Source organism: Nyctibius grandis, chromosome 6 (assembly GCF_013368605.1).
Source record: "Nyctibius grandis isolate bNycGra1 chromosome 6, bNycGra1.pri, whole genome shotgun sequence".
In the NCBI taxonomy this organism is placed as follows: domain Eukaryota; kingdom Metazoa; phylum Chordata; class Aves; order Nyctibiiformes; family Nyctibiidae; genus Nyctibius; species Nyctibius grandis.
In genome coordinates, this window is record NC_090663.1 from 4,031,004 (window position 1) to 4,037,592 (window position 6,589).

Consider the following 6,589-nt stretch of genomic DNA (forward strand, 5'->3'; position numbering starts at 1 on the left):
AATAATTTCCGCTGATAGGGTGTCAACTAATGTGCCATTTGCCAAAAACATATTGGTGGGCTAAAGGAGACACATCCCACAATGCCAAATAGCTTCAGATTATCATAATGTCATACCCTGTTGAGGCTTGTGTCTTATTTCCCAGTTAACCCAAGTTATACTTCTTTCCTAATAAGACAAGATGGTCTCTGAAATCTTGCAAATTAGTTTCTTTTCTGTTTTCCCATAGTGTTTTCTGTCCTTTCTGGGTAAATGATTATTAAGAACACAAAAAGATCAGGAAAAAGACCCGTTTTAAGTTGCTGGTGGTGTCACTGATGTCAAGATGAGGATTGGACTGGTAGAACAGGTGATAAAAATGACATAATCCTTGTGGCTGGAATTACATATTTTTAAAATAAGGTTTTATACACAGAAGACTCCAAGTAGATAATGAGAAATCTGGAGATTAAGGCAGGGACTGAAAGCAAATAAGTGACCTGACCTAAAGCTTGCCAGATGGGATTTTGATAAATTAAAGAGAATCTACCTGGCCATTCTGGGTTTTATTGGATTGTGTTTAAACAGGGTGAAGACCAGTGAACAGAAAAAAATGTCTATCAGAGTGAAAAAAGAAAACAGCTCTGGCATAGGTGTAGATGGAAACAATACTTTTAATTTCCTTGGAGGGAGATAAGGGAAAGTAAGTTTCTACTGATTGTTGCAGTAATTATAGATATCAGGCCAAGAATACCTTCCCAACAAGAGCAGTCTGTGCTGATATGCTGTGCTTTTTATAACTAGGTCATTTCTTGACCATTTTCCATTGCAATAGGTTCCAGATTCTAATTTTTGCCTTTTTAAAAACAGCTCATTCCAATGGTAGGACACCAGAGACAAGCTAATTTATCAAAAAGCCATTTTTAAATCTGTGCAAAATTTTGAGACCTATACCATTAGCAGATATCCACCAGAGAGTCCTCAGGTGTATGTTTCTTGAGAAAACATCCAGAGGGGAGCCTAGGAAAAAGAGTCAAGGCTGAAGAGCTGCAATTCCTCCTTCATTGTGGTTTTACAGGGTTATCCCACTGAAATCAGGATCCTGACTCCAGGCCCAAATGAAAGCAGGCTTTGCAAGCAGGAATTAAACAGTGCTGTAATGTTGATATGAATTCTGGAGCAAAGGGAAGGGAAAAGAAGAATAAATATTAATTCATATTGAAGGTCACATTTAAGATGGAAAATTACAAGGACTTGCTGCTGTGGTATATAGTCCATCCTACACATACCCTAATTTTTCTTGATGTTAGATTTTGGATGTGTTACACAAAGAGATTATGACATTGCAAAATGTCTGGAGATCAAAACAATATTACTCCCTCTTTCTTGAAGACCAAAGCCTGTGTATAGTCCACACAGTAGTACAGGAGCAAATGCATGTACCTCAGAAAAAGGACAGAGAACAAAATCCTCAACCTAGCTTTTTCTGTATGTCAAAAAGTATTTCACTGAAATCAAAACTAAGTGGAACTGAATGCCCTCAACAGCCATCTAGCCAAAGAGAAGAACAGCGGGGAAAAAATAAGAAGATAGTAACAAGCAGAAAAGCAGACAAATTGAGCATAACAGCACCTGATGCAATAACCATAATGAGAGCAATTGAATTGCACCTTGAAAGGTCACATTTACTTGGATCCCATGCGGGTCCTGGATGCGTGTATTTGTACAAAAAGCCAGGTGACAGGACCCACCCCCTTCATACATCCTCCCCCATCTCTATCCATGCTTGCAGTTCCCAAGGACGCTGTCACCTATGTTACCCCAGACCTCCTGGGGGAATCTTGCTATCAGCTACAGTGCACACAACCCTCCCTTATGGTGCTGTGCCTCCACATACTGCCCTGCCTTCCGTAGGTGGTGGCTTCAACACACAACTGAGCTCCAAATCCAGATGTTTTTCTACTTTTTAAAGCAGCTGCTAGGCTAGGATTTATTGATGAGCACTTTGCAAGCAACTGATGGAACAGGTTTGATGTGAATTGCTGGTGGACACGTTTAACAGAAATGCAGCGTTAATTGAATTGTGCTGTGGTCTGGGATAGATCACTGCAGACAAAAAGCAGAGACCTGGTGGGGGTCTGACTTACTCCAATGTGTAAATGGAGCTACAGGTTTTACACAGCAGTTACCACAATGAATGCTTCTCTGTCACTGAAGTTCACAGCAAAAGCTCAGCGCAAATAACAAGCTTAGAGTCACAGGAGCAAAGAATTGATATGAGAAGATCATTGGCTACTGTGTGTTTTCCTCCTGATTTTGTGGTTAATTATCTTTTCAAACAACAATGCTTAAATAAATGTTAAGGTAAAAAAAAGTCTAAATTCAAGTGGCACATCAGAGCCACGTGTCATGTCTGTGTCCAGTAGCTAATGTTACCAATGCCTGCCAAAGGCTAAAGCTCAAAGTCACATCACAGATATTTAAGTCAGGTGTTTAGTGAAAGCCAAGTGCCTGTGCCCCTTCTATAGCCAACGGACAGCATTAGGTAATTCCAGAGGCGCATTCATTTTATCGTTAAAAACACAAGCCTTCCTAAGACGAAGTGACGAATTTTGCAAAGGCTGAAGATGGATAGGCAGATAGGCAATAAGATTTCCATCTAGGACAAGCACTCACCCGTGGACAAGTGGGTCACCTGAGAACAGGTTGCAGCACAAATCCAGAGCATCATTTGATTTTGCAACTCTGGATTTATTCAAAAATGGTTTTTAACTGATTTGTCGCTGTGCCCTCCTGATATTTAAAACAACATGGAAAATATTAATTTAACATGAAAATACACCATTCTATGCTCCTTTATTATCCTGGAATTAAGAGAATTCTGATGATAATAAGTAATTCTTTCCACTTGCATTTGGCCTCTAACCAAAGGACCTCTGAATCTTCAGATGAGCTCAGGATACCCCTAAAAAAAGGTGTGTACAGAGAACATGAACCAAGGCAACGGGGAACTCCAAGTCAGTGGCTGGGAGGGGGGATAAAATACAGAGGTTCAGACTTTCTCAGTAGCTTTCTGGAAAGCACAAATTAAGTGAAGCATCAGTATGTGAACATTTAAGGAGAAAGCATTACTACATCAACATGCACTAAGACCTGAGTTTCTCTGACTGCATTCCCATCCAGAAGTTGCATAACCACATTAGTACATTAGTACTTCTGGAGAAGACTAACTGTGTAAGACTTATGAGCTTTATGCTTTCCTGACAGGAGCTGGCTCATATCCAGCCAGATAAGAGCTTGGGCAGAGGAGGCTGGGACTGTCTGAGCCACCCATGCAGTCATGACCTTGGTTACATTTAAATCTGCAATGAAGCATCTGACCCCTTTTAAGGAGGTACAATAGACAGTCCTGTTGTTTGGCCATGTTGTCAGAGCAACTGAAATTTAGCTTATAAAGAGAGTGAATGCAGTTTGGCCAAATTCTGGCTGTCCAGCAAACAATAAAATCCCTGTCTGGGTTTTAAGCACCAGCTCTGAACAGTGAGAGTAGCTCAGATGACAGGTTGTGCATCCAGGCATGGGTAAAGGCAGGTGGATAGATATGGAAGTAGTGTCAATAAAAGCAGGGTGTATTAAAGTTAATAATCATTACAAAGCAAATGCCAAGAGGAGCTGAGCTGTTCCAGGCTGCACAGCTACTGGAATAACTTCCAGCAATTCATAGGCATGAAGGGAACGGGGAACTGCCTGGGACAGTGCCTGAGGGCGTCAGCTGAAGTGCTTGAATATTAACTGCGTTTAGGGTAGATTTTCAAAAGCACCAACAGTACATTTGATGCTCAGCCCCATTGCCTTTGAAACGGAGTCAGTCCCCTGGAAATCCCCACTTTGGCCCTTTATAAAGCAGTTTACACCTATGAAGCTGAATGCACTTTACAAAGGAAGACATTAACCTCCACACACTCTTAGGGGAATCAAGGCACACAGGCATGGAAAATCCTCGGTGACAGAATTAGAAATCAAATAGGAATTTTAGCCTTGTCTCATCCACTTGTCCTTACCTTGTTGCCAATCCAGATACCAAACCCAGACTGTTGCACCTTCTACAACATGCACTGAAGCCTCCCCTGTGGTCCATATGATAATTTTCTATTTGTGAGCTATACACATTTCTGTGGCATTAATTACACGTTAAAAGTTTCTTCTCTTACTGGTTCCACTGGTCTGTCCTCACAAGGCATAGCCATATTTTTCAAAATTCAGACTATGACATCAAAGTAGTCCGTCTGGCTTGAAAAAATGTAAAAGCTCATCGGTGTTTCAGACTGAAAAAAATGCTGTCACTAAATATAAGCCAATGTCTCTTTTCCTCTTCCTATCTTTTTCAATTTTTTGTTTCACTAGACAGAGTAAAAACTTGGTCTCTCAAGCTACTGCAACCAGTCCCAGCAATGAGGCTGCATTTCTGCTTGGGGGATGGTTATGTTTTTTATTTCCAACCACGTGCACTCGCTGTCAAATTCCATGTCATTTTTATTTAATCTGATTCTCTATCAGGCTGATTCTCTGTCTCCCAAGCCTTCCTGTCTTCCAGCTGGGCATTTTTTAAAGCAGTGATTTGCAAAACATTAAAGAAGGCATATAAATAAATTACTGTCTGGAGAGTGAGTCATCATTATTTAATAGGAGACTGTATCATAAGTAGTGGCTGCTTGTTGGCAAAGCAGGCCCAGGCTGCCCCCAATCTTATCCTGCTGTTCTCTGCCGCTCTCCAGCTTCCTGAGCGCTCGTCCTGCTCTATCACATCCCATAATATTTTGTCTCCTGGTAAATGAAGCTCTTACTCTGGAACCCTGGTGTTACAGGTGCTAAGCGGAATACAGAAAAAGCCCACTAAGACCTGAGACATAAGAGCTACCCTGTTGTAACGTGGGTTCGGAAGAGACACCTTGTGCCCAGGGCCCCGTTCAGCATTAGTTGCTGGTGATCTGAAGGGCATCCAGAGCACATGGATGAGAGCCTGTGTGCACACTAACGTGTACTGGCTTCCCCGAAAGAAATTATGGTCTATGCCACATCCCTGCCCCTGAAAACATTGTCTGGCCTTGGGAATGGGGCTGGGACCCAACGTAACTAAGAACATATACATGCCCCAGTGTGGCTGCAAATCACAGTTGTATCTTAATTTCTATGACTTTGGGGCCTAAATTAAAGGAATTTATCCTGAGGAAGATCCGACTGTGCTTTTACAGTGTTCAAAAGAGGGGAGTAGTGCAACAGGGATCAGTTTGTACAGAGACAGAGAACCCTCTCTCTTCTACTAGCCCCATTCAGCTGGGTCTCCCAACATCTCTACAGAGACTGAGCTTACTTCTTCATGTCCAAAATTCTGCTACATAAGCAAGCAGGAGGATACAATTAAAATAAACCTCAAGCACTATTCTTTATTTTTCTGCCCCACCTTACGCTTGCTATGGCCTATTTCCCAATTATATTCTACATATTTAAACCTCTCAAAAAGGCCATACAATGACCCACCTGTGAAGCTTCACTTCAAATTCTCCCCCCTCCCCATCACAGTCTTGAACTTCTGGCTCCCAGTCATTCAGCACTGCTGGCTCCCAGTCACCATCTTACCAGTGGAAAAGCTCTAGCCAACTAGAGGAGCTGCACATTACTGCCTTTAAAAATAATGCAGCAAAGCCTCCCAAAACCTCAAATGATGCAGCCAAAATGCCACCATTCTTCATTTCCACTTATTCATTCATGACTCTAGTGTAACAACCTGGGTTGACTGAAGCCATGATTCTCTTTCACACAGTGAGGGTTTTTTTGACTGTGATGCTATGCTGACAGGCAGAGTTCCCACTGATAGCCACCACAACACTGACAAATCCCTTTTTATTCACATTGCCTTGAAGTTTCCACCCCGTCCTTTCTGTGTGCAGAGCAGATGTGACCTTAGTGCTTCTATTTTAGGCCCTCAGTAGCATTTGAACAGGTATGAGAGACTTCCTGACAAGAATGCCAGCTAGATAAAGGATCACATCTACACCTGGTGTCAACCAGTGTAATTCCTGTGAAGTAAAAACCCAAGAACCATTGAAAGCTATAACTTGCACTGTCTGAGGACCTGATCTGAGTCTCTGCGCATTTGCAGAGGGCCTAATGTAGGTTTATACTGTACTAAGCTTAGCAAGACCCTGACCTTAGATGGGACTTTTTGATAAGACCTTATAAAAGAGAAATTTACTCCTCCTAACTTATGTACTAACGCATAGTTTATAGCCCATGGGGACTCCAAAGGGCAGAGCATCCAAGCTAAGTATCTGCCTCTCTCTATCACTTACATGTGGAATGAAGACTAAACACTTAATTTCTAAATGAAGCATCTAATAGTAAAAGTGACTATGCAGCAATAGAAGGCAACTGATGAATCCCAAGTTATGGTACTTTGAGTAACAAAAGCAAACTGGGAAAAGTTCCAACATACGGAAAATTAAATTAAATTTGGCTTGGAAAGAAACCTTGTTCTTAGTAATGAGAGCCCACTGACAGCAATTGTTACACTTGATATGTATCACCAGGGATGGCAATCCTTGTTCTTAGT